Source organism: Microtus pennsylvanicus, chromosome 11, assembly GCF_037038515.1.
Source record: "Microtus pennsylvanicus isolate mMicPen1 chromosome 11, mMicPen1.hap1, whole genome shotgun sequence".
Classification (NCBI taxonomy): domain Eukaryota; kingdom Metazoa; phylum Chordata; class Mammalia; order Rodentia; family Cricetidae; genus Microtus; species Microtus pennsylvanicus.
The window spans coordinates 100,324,710-100,348,048 of NC_134589.1; the positions used below are offsets into that span (position 1 = coordinate 100,324,710).

General features: G+C 47.0%; 1 protein-coding gene across 3 annotated transcripts in view; it reads left to right on the forward strand.

Annotated features, from left to right (window-relative positions):
* Snx29 (sorting nexin 29) overlaps nt 1-23,339 on the forward strand; it is a 420,267-nt gene that overhangs the window by 82,977 nt on the left and 313,951 nt on the right. The gene's annotated exons all lie outside the window — the stretch shown is intronic.

Below are 23,339 nucleotides of genomic sequence, written 5' to 3' on the forward strand. Positions count from 1 at the left end.
CTGGGGCCCCTGACTAGGTTGGCAGAGGGGTGGGGCTCTGTGGTCCTCAGAGGCCAAGGTTGTTTCTTGTCCTATAGACAACCTAGTTGTTTTCTTTGTTTAACCAGCTCTACCTGTCTCATTCCTACCAATGGGGCAAGACAGTCACCCAGAGAAGTTACAGGCCCTTGTAACTGCATCTCAGGGTGCCATTTTTGCTTGGGAATAGTTACCCGAGGGGACATAGAAGCATAAATATGCTGTGTCACCTGGATCTTCACCTCTGGGCCATTCTGTTTGCACGTGAGCACTTTTGTCATTGGGGTGCTTCATGTGTTTTCTAACACTTGCTATTCCTGGAATGAGGCCCAGCATCCCAACTGTAGGCTGTGCCCTTGGTCCCTGTGAGCCAAAGGCTCTGCCCTGCTGTGAGCCCTCCCCTGAGGTTTCCCACAGTCTCGGCTCCTATGCCATGGTTCCCCTGGCATCACAGGAACAAATGCTAATGAGAGCTCTGCACCTGTGCAGGGTGAGCAGTTGCGATGAGGACCACCTGTCTCGTCATGGTGGGCAGGTATGGTTTTCCATGGTCCTTCTCAGTCTCCCCTACTCTCAGTGGTGTGGGGAATGGAGCCAATGAATATGTCATTGGGTTTCTCTGTCAGCAGTTCTTGGGGCCTGAGCCTCCCCATGCCATTTCTGTCCCTGACGGAGTCACCAGCTTGGTGTGTGCCTTTTCCATGAGGACACTGATCTGTGCCATGGCAGGGACTCAGCCTGTCTTGTTTTCGTTCCCACTGGTTTTTATATATTAATCCTAGTTGTTGCTCATCGTCTTTGGCTTGAGGCAATCACTGGGAATTCCCAGCTAGACCTTCTGAAGGAAGACATTAGTAGACCCACAACTGGCCCTGGGTGTCTGGTGGAGACAGCTGTGGGCGGTGGTAGGGTAGGCTTTTGATTTCTGGGGTGGCTGTTTATGTAGAAGGGCTCTCTTTTCTGCTCTGCTCCAACAAGGTAAGGATCAGTGTTCTCAGAAATGTGGGGAACTTCTGTGTCCTTGACCCCAACCTGGGTGGATCTCTGCTGCTCAGGTGCAGGCCACTTCAGCCAGAATAGGAAGGCAAACTCACGCAGAGACTCCCTGCTGGACTAGAGGCGACACTGGCCACCAGAACTCATGATAGGCAGCCCACCCTCAGACCTCCTCTACTTTGTCTCTGTGTCACCCACCCCTCACAATATCTGTAGTCCCCTTTCCCCTTTTATCACTGGGTCCTGGTCCCCAACTTGGGCAGAAACTTTCTGCTGGACTAGAGGTGGTACTGACTTCCAGAACTCCAGGCATCAAGAACCAGAAGATCAAAGAGAAAACAGAAACCAAGGAGCAAAACACCCATCTAACAAAGACATACTAGAAATCAAGATTTAGCCTTCATCACTCCAAACCCAGATGCCTAGATGCCAGTGTAAGAACACAGTCAACAAAAGCCAGGGCACTATGGCACACCGACCCCAACTATCCTACTACAGCAAGCCCTGAATATTCCAACACAGCTGAAACACAAGAAAATGACCTTAAAACCAACTTTTTGAAGATGATAGTAGTCCTTAAAGAGGAATTGAATAAATTCCTTAAAGAAATCCAGGAGAATACAAACCAAAATTCGGAGAAAAGGAAAAAATATCACTTAAAGCCAAGAAGTCAAAAAACAAACAAACAAACAACCAGCATTTAAGGAAATAAAACTGTTCAAGACCTGAACATGGAAATAGATATAATAAGAAAACACAAATGGAAGGAATCCTGGAAATGGAAATCTAGGTAAGCAAGCAGGAGCCACAGGTGCAAGTATCACCAGCAGAATGAAGAGATGGAAGAGGGATTCAGAGGCCTTGAAGACATTGATAACAGAAATAGCTACATCAGTCAAGGAAAAAATTTTTTAAAACAGAATGTTAAATCTAAAAAAAATATCCCTGAAACAAAACATCCAGGAAATCTGGGACACTATGAAAAGACCAAATCTAAGAATAATAGGAAAGAGGAAAGACTCAAAGGCTCATAAAATATTTCCAACAAAATCACAGAAGAAAATTTTTCTAAAGAAGGAGATGCCTATACAGGCACTAGAAGCTTACAGAATACTAAATAGATTGGGCCAGAAAATAAAGTCCCCTTGTCACATACTAATTGAAACACTAAACATACAGAACAAAGAAAGAATATTAAAATGTGTAAGGGAAAAAGAATAAGTAGCTTATAAATGTAGACCTCTTAGAATTATACTTGACTTTTCAGTGGAGACTCTAAAAGCCAGAAAGGCCTGGGCAGATGTCCTGCAGACCACAGGTAGAGCCCAGATTATTATGTCCAGCAAAACTTTGAATCACCATAGATAGGAAAACAAGATATCCCATGATAAAGTCAAATTTAAACAATATCTACAGCTGGGTGGTGGTGGCTCACGCCCTTAATCCCAGCACTCGGGAGGCAGAGGCAGGTGGATCTCTGTGAGTTCGAGACCAGCCTGATCTATAAGAGCTAGTTCCAGGACAGGCTTTAAAACCACAGAGAAACCGTGTCTCAAAAAACAAAACAAAACAAACAAACAAACAAACAAGCAAAAACAATATCTACAAATCCAGCTCTCTAGAAGGTAGAAGGACAGCTCCGACCCAAGGAGGACTACTACAGCTGCAAAAATACAGGCAATAAATAATCTTATACCAGAAAAGCCCTAAGAAGGGAAACACACACACACACATACACACACACTCATATACACACACACAACCACCACTACCCACCAACAAAATAACAGGTATTAACAATCATTGGTCATTGATATCTCTTATTATCAATGGACTCAATTCCCCAATAAAAAGACAGACTAATGAAATGGATATGAAAAAAGGAACCATCTTTCTGCTGAATATAAGAAACATACCTTAATGTTAAAGACTGACATTGCCTCAAAGTAAAGGGTTGGAAAAATATTCCCCCCCCCCAAAGGACCTAACAAGCAAGCTGTTTTAGCTATCCTAATATCTAACAAAATGGACTTCAGATCAAAATTTTCAAAAGAGACCCGAAATGAATACTCATCAATGGAAAAATCCACCAAGATAACTGTCTTTGTTAGGGTTTCTATTGCTGTGAAGGTACACCATGACCAGGTTCAGTCCATTGTCATCATGGCAGGGAGTTTGGAGCGTGCAGGCAGACATGGTACTGGCTCCATTCAATCAGAAGGCAATGAGAAGCAGTCTTAGTGTCACACCAAGGAAAGTTTGAGCAAAAGAGATCTCAAAGCCCTTCCTCACATTGACATACCTCCAACAAGGTCAAACCTACTCTAGCAAAGCCTGTCTCTTGGTAGTGCCACTCCCTTTGGGGGCCACTTTCTTTCAAATCACCACAACAACATTTCAGTCCCTAACATCCATGCTCCAAATGCTAGGGCACCAACATTTGTAAAAGAAACATAGCTTAAATCACATATCAACCCTCACATATTCATAGTGGGAGATTTCAATACCCCACTCTCACCAATAGACAGGTCATCCAGGCAGAAACTAAACAAAGAAGTGATGGAACTAACAGACACTATGACTCAAATGGGTCTAATAGCTATTTATAGAACATTCACCCAAACACGAAAGCACATACCTTCTCAGCACCTTCAGTCTCCAAAACTGACCATATAGTTGGTTGAAAAGCAAGTTTCATTAGGTACAAGATAATTGAAATACCCCCCTACATCTTATTAGACCACCACCAATTAAAGCTAGATTTTAAAAACAACAGAAACACCAGAAAGTCTACAAACTTATGGAAAGCAGATAACTCTTTACTGAATTGCCACTGGGGTCAGGCAGAAAAAAAGAAAATAATTAAAGATTTCATAGAATTCATTGAAAATGAATTCACAACATACCCAAACTTATGAAGCACAGCGAAAGCTGTGCTAAGAGGAACGCTCATAGCATGAAGTGAATACTAAAAAATTTTAGATCTTATACGAGCAACTTAACAGCACATCTGAAAGATCTAGAACAAAAGGAAGCAAACACACCCAAGAGGAGGAGAGGACAGGAAATAATCGAACTGAGAGCTGAAATCAATGGAATAGAAACAAAGAGGACAATACAGAGAGTCAATGAAGCAAAGTTGGTTCTTTGAGGAAATCAAAAGATAAACAAACCCTTATCCAAACTAACTAAAAGACAGATCAACAATATCCAAATTAACAAAATTGGAAACAAAAAGGGGATATGACAACAGACATTGAGGAAATCCAAAGAACATTAGCTCATACTTTAAAAACCTGTAATCCACAAAATTGGAAAATCTAAAAGAAATGGACCATTTTCTTGATAAGTACCCCTTATCAAAATTAAATTAGATAAACAACTTAAATAAACATATAACCCCTAAGGAAATAGAAGTAGTCATTAAAATATCCCAACCAAATAAAGCCCAGGGCCAGACAATTTTTAGCATAGAATCTACCAGACTTTAAAAGAAGAGCTAATGCCAGTACTCCTCAAAGTATTCTACAAAATAGAAACAGAAGGAACATTACCAAATTCATTTAATAAGGCCACAGTCACCCTGATACCCAAATCACACAAAGATTCAACAAAGAAAGAGAATTACAGAACACTGATACAAAAATACTCAATAAAACACTCACAGACTGAATCCCAGAACATATAAAAAATATCATCTACCATAATCACTTAGGCTTTATCCCAGAGATGTAGGGTTGGTTCAACATATGAAAACCTGTCAATATAATCCTCCATATAAACTGAAAGAAAAAAAAACCCCACACAATCATCTTATTAGATGTTGAAAAAGCCTTTGACAAAATCCAATACCCCTTCATGATAAAAGTCTTAGAAAGATCAAGGATACAAGGCACATACTTAAATATAATATAAATATAGTTTCAATATAAAAGGCAGTTTACAGCAAACCTACAGCCAACATCAAATTAGAGAGAAACTCAAAGCGATTCCACTAAAATCAGAAACAAGACAAGGCTAAGCTGTCTACTTTATATCTATAAAGTACTTGGAGTTTTAGCTAGAGCAGTAGGACAACTGAAGGTAGATCAAGAAGATACAAACTGGAAAAGAAGAAGTCAAGTATCGCTATTTACAGATTTGATAGTATACATAAGCAACCTCAACAACTCTACCAAGGAACTTCTACAGCTGATAAACGTCTTCAATGAAGTAGCTGGATACAAGAGTAAGTAATAATAATAATAATAATAATAATAATAATAATAACAACAACAACAACAACAACAATAATAATTATAATACCCCTTCTAATATACAAACAACAAACTGTCTGAGAAAGAAATGGAACACCTTTCATAGCAGCCATATAATATAAAGTGTCTTGATATAACTCTAACCAAGCAAGTAAAAGACCTGTATGACAAGAACTTCAAATCTTTGAAGAAAGAAACTGAAGAAGATATCAGAGAATGGAAAGATTTCCCATGCTTGGGCTGGAGAGATGACTCAGAGGGTAAGAGCACTGGTTGCTCTTCCAGAGGTCCCGAGTTCAATTCCCAGCAACCACATGGTGGCTCACAACCATCTATAATGAGACCTGGTGCCTTCCTTGCCAGCAGTACATTGTATGCTTAATAAATAAATAAATCTTTTAAAAAAAGATTTCCCATGCTCATGTATCAGTAGGATTAACATAGTCAAAATGGACATCTTAAAAATAATTTTCAGAGTCAATGCAATCCCTATCAAAATCCTAATACAATTCTTGCATTTTTTTTTTTTTTGGTTTTTTGAGACAGGGTTTCTCTATAGCTTTGGTGCCTGTCCTGGAACTAGCTCTTGTAGACCAGGCTGGCCTCAAACTCCCAGAGATCCGCCTGCCTCTGCCTCCCGAGTGCTGGGATTAAAGGCGTACGCCACCACAGCCCTGCTCCTAATACAATTCTTTACAGACCTTGAAAGAACAATACTCAATTTCATATGGAAAAACAAAAAGCCTAGGATAGCTAAAACAATCCTTTACAATAAAAGAACTTTTGAAGGTATCACCATTCCTAATTTCAAGCTGTACTACAGAGCTATAGTAATAAAAACAGATTGATCAATGGAATCAATTTAAGAACCCAGACATGAATCCATACACCAGTGGATACTTGACAAAGAAGCCAGAAATATACAATGGAAAAAAGTCAGGGTGAGAGCTGGTGACGTGTACCTCCAGTACACCACATCCGCATCTACTGTGCCCTTAGCTCACTCCCATGTGCCTATGGTTTTCTGTGGCTCTCCTGTAGCTGTTACCACCAGTACCTGACAATCTGTGGACTAATCTAGATGGTGATTGGTTTGTTTTGGACAACAGGTCTGAGGGGAAGGGTACTGTGCAGATTTCTGGAGACCCCCTCCATACCCTCTTTTTCTAATCAAAGGTATCCATCGTGTGTGTGTGTGTGTGTGTGTGATTTATGTGCACATATATGTGCACCGAGCAAGAGGAGGATGTCAGATGCCCCGCTCTCTCACTTCCCAGCTTACTCTTTTGAGAGAGGGTCTCAAACTGAACCTGGGGTAGGCTGTGGTCAGTAAGCCCCAACAATCTTGTCTCTTTGGTTTTCTTTTTGAGTCTTGCTATAGAGCCATCTTCTTGCCTCAGTGCTAGGATTACACTATGGCATCTTAACCTTTCCTGTTTTCACATAAAAACATGGAAGCTTAAGGGTTAACTAACTTGGCAAAGCCTTCCAGCTGGCATGGTTGCTAAGTAAGTGGACACCTAGTCTGCACCAGGCATGGTTGCTAAGTAGCTGGGTGGGGAAAGGTGATGGACCCGTGTAGACTGAAGTTTCTGTCCCACCAGGTCCCACAGCTATTCAATCCCAAATAAACACACAGAGGCATATACTAATTATGAACTGTTTGGCCTATTAGCTCAGGCTTATTATTAACTAGCTCTTACAACTTAAACTGGTCCATAATTTTTATCTATGTTTAGCCATGTGGCTTGGTACCTTTGCTTAGTAAGACATTCTCAGCTTTCTCTGAGTGGTATACTTCCTGCCTGGCTACTGGCCAGTATTTTATTAAACTAATACAAGTGACAAATCTTTACAGTGTACAAGAGTATTGTCCCACAGCAGACCTGGTCTTCTAACTCCAATCCTGTAGGCCCAACAGTTACAGATTCCTTAAGGAAATGAAATTCATTGTCCTCAGCTGTGGGACATATAATAACATGTGGCCACCCAGGGTTGAGAGCCTCAAACTTAGTGGGCTTACTTTTTTTTTTTTGGCTTTTTGAGATAAGGTCTTGCTGTGTCGCTCTAATTGTATTGCTGTGGAGCCTGGAATTCCCTAGGTAATCAGGCTAACCTCAAACTTGTCATCATCTTTGGGCCTCAACTGGAGAGATGTATTTATAGGCATGTACCACCATGTCTGACTTTACTGTTCTATATCCAAGTGTGTGTATGTGTGTGCCTGTGCACCTCAGTGTGTGTATATGTGTGCCTGTGCACCTCAGTGTGTGTATATGTGTGCCTGTGCACCTCAGTGTGTGTATATGTGTGCCTGTGCACCTCAGTGTGTGTATGTTTGTGCCTGTGCACCTCAGTGTGTGTATGTGTGTGCCTGTGCACCTCAGTGTGTGTATGTGCCTGTGCACCTCAGTGTGTGTATGTATGTGCCTGTGCACCTCAGTGTGTGTATGTGCCTGTGCACCTCAGTGTGTATATATGTGTGCCTGTGCACCTCAGTGTGTGTATGTTTGTGCCTGTGCACCTCAGTGTGTGTATATGTGTACCTGTGCACCTCAGTGTGTATATATGTGTGCCTGTGCACCTCAGTGTGTGTATATGTGTGCCTGTGCACCTCAGTGTGTGTATGTGTGTGCCTGTGCACCTCAGTGTGTGTATGTGCCTGTGCACCTCAGTGTGTGTGTATGTGTGCCTGTGCACCTCAGTGTGTGTATATGTGTGCCTGTGCACTTCAGTGTGTGTATATGTGTGCCTGTGCACCTCAGTGTGTGTATATGTGTACCTGTGCACCTCAGTGTGTGTATGTGTGTGCCTGTGCACCTCAGTGTGTGTATGTATGTGCCTGTGCACCTCAGTGTGTGTATGTGTGTGCCTGTGCACCTCAGTGTGTGTATGTGCCTGTGCACCTCAGTGTGTATATATGTGTGCCTGTGCACCTCAGTGTGTGTATGTTTGTGCCTGTGCACCTCAGTGTGTGTATATGTGTACCTGTGCACCTCAGTGTGTATATATGTGTGCCTGTGCACCTCAGTGTGTGTATATGTGTGCCTGTGCACCTCAGTGTGTGTATGTGTGTGCCTGTGCACCTCAGTGTGTGTATGTGCCTGTGCACCTCAGTGTGTGTGTATGTGTGCCTGTGCACCTCAGTGTGTGTATATGTGTGCCTGTGCACTTCAGTGTGTGTATATGTGTGCCTGTGCACCTCAGTGTGTGTATATGTGTACCTGTGCACCTCAGTGTGTGTATGTGTGTGCCTGTGCACCTCAGTGTGTGTATGTATGTGCCTGTGCACCTCAGTGTGTGTATGTGTGTGCCTGTGCACCTCAGTGTGTGTATGTGTGTACCGGTGCACCTCAGTGTGTGTATGTGTGTGCCTGTGCACCTCAGTGTGTGTATGTGTGTGCCTGTGCACCTCAGTGTGTGTATGTGTGTGCCTGTGCACCTCAGTGTGTGTATGTGTGTGCCTGTGCACCTCAGTGTGTGTATATGTGTGCCTGTGCACCTCAGTGTGTGTATATGTGTACCTGTGCACCTCAGTGTGTGTATGTGTGTGCCTGTGCACCTCAGTGTGTGTATGTATGTGCCTGTGCACCTCAGTGTGTGTATGTGTGTGCCTGTGCACCTCAGTGTGTGTATATGTGTGCCTGTGCACCTCAGTGTGTATATATGTGTGCCTGTGCACCTCAGTGTGTGTATGTATGTGCCTGTGCACCTCAGTGTGTGTATATGTGTGCCTGTGCACCTCAGTGTGTGTATATGTGTGCCTGTGCACCTCAGTGTGTGTATGTGTGTACCTGTGCACCTCAGTGTGTGTATATGTGTACCTGTGCACCTCAGTGTGTGTATATGTGTACCTGTGCACCTCAGTGTGTGTATGTGTGTGCCTGTGCACCTCAGTGTGTGTATGTGTGTGCCTGTGCACCTCAGTGTGTGTATGTGTGTGCCTGTGCACCTCAGTGTGTGTATATGTGTGCCTGTGCACCTCAGTGTGTATATATGTGTGCCTGTGCACCTCAGTGTGTGTATGTGTGTACCTGTGCACCTCAGTGTGTGTATGTATGTGCCTTGCACCTCAGTGTGTGTATGTATGTGCCTGTGCACCTCAGTGTGTGTATGTATGTGCCTGTGTACCTCAGTGTGTGTATGTATGTGCCTGTGCACCTCAGTGTGTGTATATGTGTGCCTGTGCACCTCAGTGTGTGTATATGTGTGCCTGTGCACCTCAGTGTGTGTATGTGTGTACCTGTGCACCTCAGTGTGTGTATATGTGTACCTGTGCACCTCAGTGTGTGTATATGTGTACCTGTGCACCTCAGTGTGTGTATGTGTGTGCCTGTGCACCTCAGTGTGTGTATGTGTGTGTCTGTGCACCTCAGTGTGTGTATGTGTGTGCCTGTGCACCTCAGTGTGTGTATGTGTGTGCCTGTGCACCTCAGTGTGTGTATGTGTGTGTCTGTGCACCTCAGTGTGTGTATGTGCCTGTGCACCTCAGTGTGTGTATGTGTGTGCCTGTGCACCTCAGTGTGTATATATGTGTGCCTGTGCACCTCAGTGTGTGTATGTGTGTACCTGTGCACCTCAGTGTGTGTATGTATGTGCCTGTGCACCTCAGTGTGTGTATGTATGTGCCTGTGCACCTCAGTGTGTGTATGTATGTGCCTGTGCACCTCAGTGTGTGTATGTATGTGCCTGTGCACCTCAGTGTGTGTATGTATGTGCCTGTGCACCTCAGTGTGTGTATATGTGTGCCTGTGCACCTCAGTGTGTGTATATGTGTGCCTGTGCACCTCAGTGTGTGTATGTGTGTACCTGTGCACCTCAGTGTGTGTATATGTGTACCTGTGCACCTCAGTGTGTGTATATGTGTACCTGTGCACCTCAGTGTGTGTATGTGTGTGCCTGTGCACCTCAGTGTGTGTATGTATGTGTCTGTGCACCTCAGTGTGTGTATGTGTGTGCCTGTGCACCTCAGTGTGTGTATATGTGTGCCTGTGCACCTCAGTGTGTGTATGTATGTGCCTGTGCACCTCAGTGTGTGTATGTGTGTGCCTGTGCACCTCAGTGTGTGTATATGTGTGCCTGTGCACCTCAGTGTGTGTATGTGTGTACCTGTGCACCTCAGTGTGTGTATATGTGTACCTGTGCACCTCAGTGTGTGTATATGTGTACCTGTGCACCTCAGTGTGTGTATGTGTGTGCCTGTGCACCTCAGTGTGTGTATGTGTGTGCCTGTGCACCTCAGTGTGTGTATATGTGTGCCTGTGCACCTCAGTGTGTGTATGTGTGTGCCTGTGCACCTCAGTGTGTGTATATGTGTACCTGTGCACCTCAGTGTGTGTATGTGTGTGCCTGTGCACCTCAGTGTGTGTATGTGTGTGCCTGTGCACCTCAGTGTGTGTATATGTGTACCTGTGCACCTCAGTGTGTGTATGTGTGTGCCTGTGCACCTCAGTGTGTGTATGTGTGTACCTGTGCACCTCAGTGTGTGTATGTGTGTGCCTGTGCACCTCAGTGTGTGTATGTATGTGCCTGTGCACCTCAGTGTGTGTATGTATGTGCCTGTGCACCTCAGTGTGTGTATATGTGTGCCTGTGCACCTCAGTGTGTGTATATGTGTGCCTGTGCACCTCAGTGTGTGTATGTGTGTGCCTGTGCACCTCAGTGTGTGTATGTGTGTGCCTGTGCACCTCAGTGTGTGTATATGTGTGCCTGTGCACCTCAGTGTGTGTATGTATGTGCCTGTGCACCTCAGTGTGTGTATATGTGTGCCTGTGCACCTCAGTGTGTGTATATGTGTGCCTGTGCACCTCAGTGTGTGTATATGTGTGCCTGTGCACCTCAGTGTGTGTATATGTGTGCCTGTGCACCTCAGTGTGTGTATGTGTGTACCTGTGCACCTCAGTGTGTGTATGTGTGTGCCTGTGCACCTCAGTGTGTGTATGTGTATGCCTGTGTGCCTGAGTGTTTGTATTTTGGGGATGACTTGCTGTGTACCCCAAATTAGTATGACATTCAGTGTGTAGCAAGTGTCACTATGGTGAATCCTCTTGCCTCAGCTTTCTGACTTTGTCTTGGATGGGTTGGGAATCAGCATTCCACTTTATAGGAGAGTTGGTCCACTCCATTGTCAAACCAGGCAGCACTTGGGATTGGAGTCTTGTCAGCTGTCCAGAAGCTGTAGGGGAGGTTCCTGCTGTTAGTTCTTTAGAGGCAGACCACTGCTCAGGAAGGCTGAGGGACAGGCTGGAGACTGGGAGAGAGGGGATCTGTATGAGCACCCACCGTCCTGTTGCCTGATGTTTAAAGCTCATGTGAGGTGTGCCTGGGGTGGGGGGTTCTAAGGTTGCTTCTGGATGATGTCTAGGACTCTGCCTTCCTTTTTGCCTTCCTTCCTGTAGCCCAGGAAGATGCTCCTGCTTCATTCTCCCAAGTACTAGAATTTCCTGCACGTGCCTTGTAGGAGCCCATCTTGTGAATCCATTCTAAGTATTTAAACCTCAGTTCCAACTAGTCTCAGGGCTGAGCCTGGTTCTGGAACTGTCTGCTCTCACACGTCTGCCTGGTTCTCTTTGGCCTCTGCTTCTTTAGATTTCCAGTCTTTCCAGAAGTTCTCTGGGGCAGTTGCAGATGCCCAGATAAAGAAACTATTTCTGGAAGCTCATAAGCTTCTGGAATGTTCTACCCTCAGAGAAAAGTATCCAGGTCTGTTAGAATGACACTATCATCCTGAAATGTTTGTGTTGCCCTGAAGTCCATATGTTGAAATGCCAATTCCTGGTGTTGTGGTATTGGAAGTGCAAGCATTAGGGAGGGCATGAGGTTGTGAGGGGAAAGTCCTATGAAAGAGACCTCCAAGAGCTTGCCAGCCCTTCTGACCAATGAGGACAGTGAGAAGATGTTGAACAAGACTCTCTAGGTACCAGTCCTGGAACCTTGATCTGGGATGCCTCGCTCCAGAGCTGCCTGCGGTGTCTGAACCACCCTCCAGTAGGCTGACTGTCCCTTGTCATATGGTACCGCTTTGCTTTTCTCGTAGTTGTTGACTGAAGTGTCAGGTCCACTCCTGACCAAGACATCCTTTCCCTCTCTGGTCCTCCAGTGAGCCCAGCTCCTGGGGACAGGCAGTGGCAACTCACTGCTGCCCTGGGCGCCCCAGATGCCGCTCAGCACAGAAGGAAGAAGGCAAGGGCAGGAGGGCAGGAGGGAAGGGGGGGCCTTTAGTTCTGTGAAGAGTTTGTGAGTTCCCAGCCTCTGCTGGCTGTGGTGGAAGGAACCGTGGCTTGGGGACCTGGCTTTGTTCCCAGCTTTGATAGTGGCTTCCCCTCAACTTACCCACTTCTTGGTTACACCAGCTGTGGTTTTCCCACGCTTGTCACGATCCTTGTGTTCTCATTGGCAGGATAGAGCCAACGCTGCGGAGTCTGTCTGTGGTGATTTGCTTATGCCATAGGAAGCTGTCTTTGTCTCCCTGCTACTTCTCCTTGCCCAGTGGTGACAGTTGTTGATATAAATGACTTTTATCAGGTGGTGTGGATGAGCGCATTGCCCTTGGTCCATACAGCCTCAGTGCGGAGGCTAGAGTTCAGTGCTTGGTGCATGCAAGGCAAGCACCCTACAGCTGAGCTGCCATCCCAGTCCAGTCCATAGCTCTCCAGACCTGGGCTAGCATAGGTGAATGTGGTCACTAGGTTGGAAAGTAGCAAAATGATGGTGGTCTTGGTTGTGCTTGCGGCTTCCGTTTTTCCTCTTCTTTTTTGAGACAGGGTTTCTCTGTGTAGCTTTGGAGCCTGTTCTGGAACTCACCCTGTAGACTAGGCTGGTTGATCTCAGACTCACAGAGATTCTCCTGCCTCTGCTTCTGGGATTAAAGGCATGTGCCACCACTATTTATTTATTGTCATGGGGGCTTTGAAAAGCTACTTTTCTTGATAAAGACAAGTACAGTCATATGTTCACATTTAGTGGCTAGCAGTGCAAACCTCAGTACGGCCAAGATAGCATCAGGGTTACTGGAATGTGAGCTATGATTCTGTTCAGGTTTTATTCGTCCTTTACTTTTACAGGGTTGAGAATGTCAGTGAGTTGAGAGACAGCCACTATATGCATGTGTGTACATTTGCATGCGCACTGGACAGTGCACACATGAGCAATGTGTACACACAGAAGATACTACCGGATATGCTCAGCATTTGGTAAACCAGCTCAAATGTTGGGACCTCTCTAGGAGGCATGGTGAGGTTGTGCCCTCTGTCTGTTAGAAAAGCCACCCAGAGTGGGTGTTTTTCTACTACTTAGGAGATACTTTTACCTTCTGTTTAGCAGCTAAGTTTCTGTACTATTGAATTAATTTTTTTTTGTTGGAATATGTGATGTGAGCTGTTAGTTGTAAGGAAGCAGCCTTTCTCCCTGTTGATGACTGTAGAACGGCATTGCAGCCTCCTTGCCACCAGGGGGCACTCTGGCACTCTCTCACTAGCCGCGGGCCAAGTTCTGTGTTAAGGTGTGTAAAATAGGGCTTACTCCTCTGGTAGGATTGTGAGGGTTAAATGCATCCATGCAAGAAAAATACTCAAAAGAGTGTAAATTACATTTTGAAAGGACAGTGTTGGAAAAAGCATCTCAGATTTGCAGCATGTTAAATGTTCAGTAAAGGTAAAGACTGGTGCTACCGTTCTCAAAGAATTCATTACTGGATAGCGATTCCAAATACAGTGTTCAGGCCTCCAAATGGGCAACCGTTCAAATGGGCTGACACAATTTCCTGTTTTACTGGAACCATCCCTACCATGCAGGCCTCTGAAACTCCCTTCCTGGGTGTGAACCTGTAATCTTCTCCCCATTTGAATGGATGTGGTTCTCAGCTGGGATGATTGGAACTCCCAAGGGGTATGTGGCCACGCCTGGAGACACCTGGGTTTCCTTGCCTGGCCTGAGGGTTCTCTTGGCAAGGCACGGCTGTGGCTATGGCAGCAGGCTCTCTGCGTGCCTGCTGTCTTTGTGTTGGGGGCAGGGATGTGTCTGAGTGTGTTGAGAGAGACTCAGGAGGAGAGATGGCCTACTTGGAAGGACAGGCCCTAGGAGGTGTGCACCACTCGTGTGGGTGTTTGGTGTCTCTTCGGCTCTGTGCCCTTGGCCGTGAACCATGAAGATGTCCTGGCAGCTGCAACTGTGAAAGGATGAACACCTGTAGAGTGGTCCAGACAGGTGCTGTGTGTGGGGGGAGGGCTGCACACACACGGGGCGTGAGGCTTACAGTGCTGTTTCTTTTTCTTTAGGATGTAAGATCAGTGAGACTCCACCTGGTGGACAGTCATTGCTGTTTGCATCATCCCCTTGGTTCCCTTCATATTCATTTTAACAGCTGACTTTCTATACTCCTGGGTTAGTTTCTTTGAGAGCTGTAGTGAGCCACTCAAGCCTATCTCCCTGTTGTTGGTGACAGAGCCTTTCTTTAACCACCAGGGGCCACTGTAGCCCTTCCTCTCTCCTTGCTATTTGTTTCCCCCCTTCCTCATGGGGGTTTGCGTCGCAGTTGTGGATGTGCAGGGCTGGTCCTTATTTCAGCAGTTGGGGGGCGGGCAGAGGTGATGGGGCAGGGGTGATGGGGCAGGGGTGATGGGGCAGGGGTGATGGGGCAGAGGGACAGGGGTGATGGGGACAGGGATGATGGGGGCAGCGGCGATGGGGCAGGGGTGATGGGGGAGGGGTGACGGGGGAGGGGCGACGGAGTAGAAGTGATGGGGGCAGGAGCGATGAGGCAAGGGCGATGGGCAGGGGTGATGGGGCAGAGGGGCAGGTGTGATGGGGACAGGGATGATGGGGGCAGGGGCGATGGGGGCAGGGGCGATGGGGGCAGGAGCGATGGGGGCAGGGGCGATGGGGGCAGCGGCCATGGGGCAGGGGCGATGGGGCAGAGGGGCAGGTGTGATGAGGACAGGGATGATGGGGACAGGGATGATGGGGGCAGGGGCGATGGGGGCAGCGGCGATGGGGCAGGGGTGATGGGGCAGAGGGGCAGGTGTGATGGGGACAGGGATGATGGGGGCAGGGGCGATGGGGCAGAGGGGCAGGTGTGATGGGGGCAGGGGCGATGGGGGAGGGGCGATGGGGGAGGGGTGATGCACCCATAATCTTCTCTACCCATTTAAAGGAATGTGTTTCTCAGCTCGGGTGACGGGGCAGAGACCTTTTCCAGGTGTGTCCATAGCTTTTGAAGGGGAGGAGGGGAGTCTGGGGTACTTTAGAAGGGATATACTACTAACTAGAAACTGTTTCTCTTTTGCTATTTTGCTTGACCAAGGATATCTACGTGGCTTTTGAGTGTTGGTCATTGCCTTCCTTTTCTTCCTGGGGCACAGAGTGTCTGGCTTAGAGAGAAGGAAGACAAGCAACAGATGGCTGCCTGTTCCTTTATTACTCTAGATGTTGAGCCGTGGCAGAGAGGGCAGGAGACACAGTTTGTTCCTCATTGGCCTCGCTAATCAGTCTGTTCTCCCCTTGATATCATGGAAAGGGATTTTCTATCTCAGTGAGGCAGACAGGCTTGTTACCTGGCAACTGTTCCAAACATTGGACCTTTTGAGAAATGGAACTAAGGTGCACTATGGGACTGACTCGGAAGGTCAGTCAGTCAGGGCCCAGCAGCCAGCCCAGGGCTTGACTGAGGGTTCAGTGATGAGATTGTAGGATCAGTGGCTGTTATGTTGATTATAGTGCAAACCCTGGGTGCCTTAATCACATGGACTGTGTCTGGGTAATACAGCATAGATAACTCGTGCTGGAAACCTGCTTTCCTTCTGAATCTTGTTTCCTAGATTATAGACACGCCTCTCTTAATTCTCATCCACTCCCAAATGTTTGCTAAATGTCTCTTACAGAGTGAGCATTGTTCTAGGTACTAGATTGCTACCACGTACAAACTCTGTGCCTCAGTTTCCCCATCACTTAGATATTCAGGACGAGACTCTGATAGCTGCTGTGAGGACTAAGTGAGGCAGTCTGTGACCGTGAGCTCAGAGGCTGTGCACTCTGCCTGGGGGCATCATCAGCTCCTGCCCACAGAGAGTGCAAAGATTGGAAGTGAGACATGGTGGAATGTGAGCCACAAGGGGCAATTGGACAGGGAGTCCTATGGGAGTGGCACAGTGGCTTTGTCACCAGTGAGCACTAACTACCTTCTTGTGACTTTCAGCTGTCTGTCCCCCTCAGGAGCGAGTCCCTGAGCGGAAACTCCTAAGAGGAGTCCAAGGTTGTGCACTGTCACTCCCTGCCCAGTACCTGGAAGCATAAATGCCTCTGGCCTGGGGCTGCATCTGATGCTTCCTTACTGATGCTGGGAGTCAGGGGAAGGAAGTTTGCAGAGAGGGGAACCCTGGCTGAGAAGGGCAGGGTACAGAAGCAGTGTGAGGGTGAGTTTCTGAGCTGCAGCTCTGCCCTGTACCATGGGCACTGAGGATGTCCACATCCTGTCACCATTAAGAAACATTGAGGAAATGCTGTCGCCCTGTCAGACTGCAGAAAGGAAGGTTCCCATGGGCAGCCACTGGTGTAGCAACACAGCCCATGGCCGTAGAGCTCAGAGTCTCACCTGATACTTTGTCCAGTCTTCTTCAGGGGAATTCTTCCTTTTCTTCACCCCTTATTGAATAGGCACAGTATAGGGACAGTCAGTGGTGTTCTGGTGGAGGAGGTAGGCATCTGGGTTGGAATTGTTGCTGTCCCCCTCATCTGAATCCTGCTGGCCAGTTGTGCCTCTGTTCCTGTTTCTACTTTCTAGAACCTTCTCCTCTTAATGTCTGACCCCCAAAATAATTGTAACATTTGCTTTGGTGGCTCCGATTGTAGTCATTTTCTAGGTGCCCTTGGTGATAATGGAAACAAAGTAGACTCTCTCTGTGTCTTCTTGTTTCCACTTGTTCTTTCTTGGTGATGTTTTTATAATTATTAATGTATTCATCTATTCCTGGATCGCAAGTGTGTGATTATAACCCTTCCATAATTTGATAGAAAGGTGAACTATACTTACAGTCCGGATCTATATCATTCCAGGTTCCTGTCTAAATATCTAGTTCCACATGTGCCAGGGAAAAGAACCAGGGCCCGTTTCCTTGAGGTCATGGCTTTCAATGGGTTCCAGCCATCTGCGAGCAGTGGATTTTGTTTGAAGAGCATCCTGTGACATTTCTGGTCCTCAGCACAGGAAATGGCTCTCCAGGACAACCCTGCTCAGGGTTCCCCTGGCTAGACTGTGCAGGCCCACGTGGTTTAAAGGTGTCTTGCTTTTCTCTTTGTCATTCAAGTGGTCTGGCACTGTGGCTTCAGTCATAACCTCTGGCATTCGGCTGTGGGCAGGTCCACCATTCTCACATACTGTACTAAAATATTCTCCGCTGTGGAAGAGTTGACGCCATGAGCGCTCTAGTCTTGTATATGGTGCGTGTGCATCCTATTCTGAACACTTCTCCTTCAGGACAAATGCAAAGCATGATGGAGACCTGCCCTGCACTGTTGCCTCCATGTCTGCCAGTCTGTGCCAGCCTGCCTGATGCTGCAGACGTGTGGAGCTGTCTCTGAGAACAGCTCTGCGTGCATGTTACTAAGGCTGTGTGTTTCATCTGCATATGCTTATGTGTTCACATGCATGTTGGGCCAGAGGGCAGTCTCAGCTCTTGTTCCTCAGGCACCATCTACCTTGTTTTTAAAAAAATTCTTTCTTTTTATTCTTTTTGTGATTATAATTATGTCATCTTCTCCTTGCCTTTCCTCCTTCTAAACCTTCCCATATTCTTCTTGTTTTCTTTCAAATTCATGGCCTCTTTTTTTCCATAATTGTTGTTACATGCATACACACACACACACACAATAGATAAATATGCTTTTAGGACCAGCCATTTGGATTTGAATAACCAGTTGGTTGAGGCCTTCTCTCATCCACATTAGCATGTTCACCTTGTTTTCTGAGCCAGGGTCTCTGATAGGCTAGACTGGCCATGCAGTGGGCCCCAGGAGTCCAAGTGTCTCTGCCTCCTCAGTGCTGGGATTACAAGTAACACTATAGCTCTTTTGCTTTTTGGGTTCTGGGTGCTGGCTCATGTCCTTGTGCTGCTGACTGAACCCTCTCCCTAGCCCCTTACTAAGGCTTCTTCCTGCTCTTCCCCAGGTTCTCTACACAGGAAAGAGAAGGGGATTTGCTCTGGGAGTTTGCAGGTAGTCAGCTTCCATCTTCAGAACGTGATGCAGCATGTTCACAATGAGGGCGGGCCACCATGAACCTGAGCAGGAAGAAGCCATGACAAATACACAGAAGCCAGTTTTTATAGTGCATTCTGGGAAAAGCCAACAGCAACCCATCCATCAATCCTTACTGAAGCTTAAACATTTAGAATAAACTAGACTCTTGTTTAGTCTTGCAGTGGTGATGCACAGAGGAAGATGACTTTCTTCAGGTGCTGAGTTGATGATGGAAAACCAAGGAGATGGAAATGGTAGTGTCCGTGGTTCTGAGGACTATTCCCAGAAGCCCCTAAGCTCATCAATGCGGCCCATCACCATGATGAGCCATATTACTCAAAATGGAATGATTACCCCGGAGGAGAGAGTTTTGCAAATATCTCATGGTGTTGGTGTTTAGTCAGTGATTAAACGGAGAAGGTGGGAGCCAACCTTATTGCACAGAGAGCTCAGCCGTGGGTGTCCTGTCAGCCCTGCGTGGGAGTTGATGAAAACTGATTGCTTTCCCCCTGCCATCCGTCTTCACCAGCCTCGGCTCCTCCGGAGGGACAGAGCAGATGCCTCCATCTGAGCAGCTGAAGGAGGAACGAGGCTCAGAAGCAAGACTGTATGATGCCTGTTGCCTTCACTGGGGACCTGAGGTTCTTGGTTGATGTAAATTTGTTTTGCTTATTCCTGGCCAATACTGTTGCTCAGGCTGTCTTGGCAAAAGCACCAAGTAGCACTGGCAAAGTTAGTTGAAACTTTTATTTGTGACATAGTCCCCTAGCATTTGGGTACTCTGAGTCTTTGCTCTCTCACTTTTTAGGTGTTGTATCACCTGGTCTCATCCCTAGCCCAGGTGGATTTCTTGATCCTTCACCCCTTAGTCTTTTTAGTGATACCTCCCCTATCTGTTCATGTCTGTACCTGAAACTCAACTCAATGTTTGGTCTTTCCTCACATGCCTCCAGGCTCTCTGATGACAAAGGTCAGAGGTCAGGGATCATGTCTTATTTCTCATGCTTGAGTTCATAGATGCTCCTTGAATTATGATAGCTACACCGTGATGGCATACACATTTAGTAAGCCTAACTGCTGCCCAGCATTAAGAGAAATTATTGTATGTTGTAATGCTACCCCAGGAAAGCGTCAAAATTCAAACTCTGACCTACACTTTCTATTGGACACGTGTTTGCCTTTGCACCATTATAAGTCAGGGCCCATCATCAGCACCTTGTCCAGTACCAGGCACCTCGGCAGTGTTAGACAATTGTTGATGAGGTGAGCAGATGAGAATCAAGGCGCTGTGTAGAGGGTGAGTAGTCTGGATGATAGGTTGCTGCCAGGCCTCTGCTGGTGTCCTGACTGCCTGGCATAGGCCTCTGCTGGCATAGGCCTCTCCTGGCATAGGCCTCTGCTGGTGTTTGAGCTTCAGTCCTTAGCACGTCTCTGCAGAGAGTTGGTCTTTGTTCTCACAGGAGTTCTGATGAGGAGTAAAGAAATCAATTCAAATGATTGGATTAGAATTTGACCAAGAACAGCCAAAAGCCCCAGAAGGAGAGTGAGAAATATTTTAGGCAATATCCTAGAAATATTAGGAAATTCTTAGAAAAACAAAGGAACTGGGGAAGGTCAGTGTGGTGCCATAGAGTCTTCTTGTTTTTGCTTTTGTGACAGGGTTTCTCCATGTAGCTCTGGCACTATAGACCAGACTGACCTTGAACTCAGAGACCCATCTGCCTCTGTCTCCTGAGTGCTGGGACTAAAGGCGCGCACCACCACTGCCCAGCTGGTTTCTTGTTGACATGTCAACTGCTGTTTGCAGTACTTTCAGCAGAGGTGGCAGGAGGGTCCTTCCAACTTCAAGCTCTTCTTGAACAGTCCTTAAGACAGAGAAAGCCTTCCTGGTGGCAGGGGGATTGACTGCTTTTATTTCAGACTGGCACTCTTTGGGAAGAGTGGAAGAGAAGAAAGATTGAGAATGTTGGTCTTTATGTCGTGGCCCCTCCTCATGGGAAGTGGTCCAGTCACTGTAGAAGGTGCCATCACTAGGAAGGCAGATGAGCAATGCAGAGGAACCAAGCTGGTAAGCAGTGTTCCCCCATGGCGTCTGTTCAGTTCCTGCCTCCAGGTTTCTCCTCCTGCTATGGTTAATCTGATAGAGGAGGTTCCTGCTGTTCCAAACTCTGTATTCATTTTCAGCAAAAAAACCAAGAGAGATGGGGGAGTGTTGGCACTGTCTTGTTAGCAGGAAAATGAAAGTCCTCCTCTGGTCTGCTGTGCAGATTTCCCTTGGGGTCTCACAGCCTTCTTACTCAAGGGAAACTGGGAAAGCAAGCGTTAACCTTTTATCTTGTAGGGTGGCAGGCAGCAAAGGAGAATGGGAAGTCCATGTGTTGCAGGGTCACGTGACAGTTTCCCCTGGAATAAATTGTACCAGCAGCTGAGGGTTGGGATGAGGCCAAGCAGCATTAGACAGGAAAGCCTGGTAAGAGGCCTTCCCGAGACCCTGGGAAACGGGGAGAGTATCTTGTTCGTGTGCGGCCTGGGAAACTGCTGCTGAAAAGCCACTGAATGGGTGGTCATTTGTTACAACGTGGAAGGACCTAGGCGACAGTAAGAAAGAAGGAGAGCTATTAAGTTAACGAACACTAAAAGTCACTAGTTGTTTAACTTCTAATTACATTCTTGCACCGTGTCTGACTCTGAAAAACCGACGATTCTTAGCGCAGAAGGAAAGCTATGTGCACAGCACAGAGAGGGGTACAGGTGCCTGGATATGGAACACTCTCCTGCTGCACGAGGGGAGTCCTGGCTGTTCCACCCACGGTGCTGGAGGCCATCAGAGTGTTGAGTGAAGTACATTTGGCTCTGGGCAGCCAGATGACAAGCTCTGAGTATTGAAGGCTCCCGTAGGGGTCCACTGTTTTCTGGCAGCTGTGCTCTGTGTGTTTGGGTTTTGCTTTGTTAGCTTGCCTCACCACTGAGATACACACCTGATAGAACAATTTAAGGGAGATCCCCATGGGACGGAAGAAGTGCGATGGCTGGGGAGGCCCTGTCCATGGCAGTGGGAACTTCTGGCATGGCTTCTTCACAGTGACCAGGCATCAGAGAGCTGAGGTGGGAGCCAGACAGCTGCTAGCTGTAGGGCCACCCACAGTGATTCACCTCTGCCAGCAAGACATGGTCACGAAAGTTTCACCTCCCCAAGCAGCGCCACTCCCTGGGTTCCAAGTGTTCAGACACAGCTGCCTATGGGGGACCTTTTGTCTCCAAACTACAGCATTGGGCCTACTTTGCCTCTACTTTGAGTCTGACCAGTCGCCTCCTCATCCTTTTCGTACTGCCCAGGATTGAGGAAGTGGACAAGTGGTGACGTTAGTTAGCACCCTACATTGCGAAGAGCATCCCATTCTCCTTTCCTATCAGGTCATCTCCACAAATTTGAAGGCACACAATAGGCTTCTCATGCTCCTCCCATCAAGTTACCTCCATAACTTTGAAGGTACATAGTAGGCCCCTCATTTTCCTTTCCCATCAAACCACCTCCTTAACTTTGGAGGCTCACAGTAGGCTCCTCATTTTCCTTTCCCATCAAACCACCTCCTTAACCTTGGAGGTACACAGAAGACCCATCATCCCTTTTCAGAACCCAGGGCTCAGATAAGGCAAGTGGCACACAGTTGGCTGCATAGGAGATGTGGTGTAGCTGACGTTATAACCCGTCTGCATTGAGGATGAAGTTTGTGGTCTAAGAAGAGTTTTGTGGTTTTCTGCTGGTCTTGCAGTGTGAGATTTGTCTGGGCCCTCCCAGTAGCTGGGTGCTTCTAATTAATTGCAGATGGTGTGTGAGTCTGTTTGAAAGTTGCCAGTATATCTGATACCACAGCCTGAGGGTGGGTGGAAGCTGTACATCTTGGCATCCTGATTATCCATGGGTATTTCACATGCAATTAGTCTTCCCTGCCATGGTTAGCTCCACCAATCCATCATGCATGAAGCTCATCCCAACAGATGCTGGTGGCATTGCAACCTTGGGCCATGTCAGACTGGCAGCTGTGGTCAAGTCACAGACATGTGTTTTCTGGTCACTTGTTCAGCTGAAGATAGCAGATGGAAGGGATCCTGGAACACTTCTATCTGCGAGGTCATCTGCACCTCTCAGGGAGTCATTGCATATGAGAGCTGGAGGCTGCATGGCGGGTCAGCTGATCCCACGTGCTCACTTACAGATTGAGCAACCCAAAGCAGTTTAGCATCTGCTTCCCCATCCCCCACCTCCACTTGTGGCACCAAGCTCTTCTCACCCTCCATTTCTCCTTCATTAGAGACCACATTGCCGGTGCAGTGTGACTTCCGAGTTGTGGGTGTGGCTTGTGTGGTTGCAAGTGACAGACAAACCTCAGTAAGATAAGGGAGCATTATTTCTCTCCTGACTCTAGCGCGAAGAATATTTACTTTAGACCCCTGGACCTTTGGGTCTGAAGTCTCTTAGTCTTCTTCCTAAGGCTCTAGGTAAAGCATGCCCACCTCACACCTGAAGCTTGAGAATGCAGATTCCAGTGGAAGCAGTAGAGGGCCGGCTGCTTCTTTTGAATTGCAAATGTGGTATCAGACACAGACTTACACAGCACACACACCAGCCACAGCTGGGGCTGTGGGGCCTTCTGAAAATGGCCTGTCTTCCAATCCTAGACCCGTGCCAGAATTCCTTCCCGATCTGCTCCAAGCCGCAACATTATACAGTAATTGCTCAGTCATCTGTTCACAAGAAATTTATCAGAACCAAGGGATCTGGTAAAGGCAAGACTTTTTGGTGTTATTGCTTTGTGAATAAGTGGCTGTCCTTTGCTG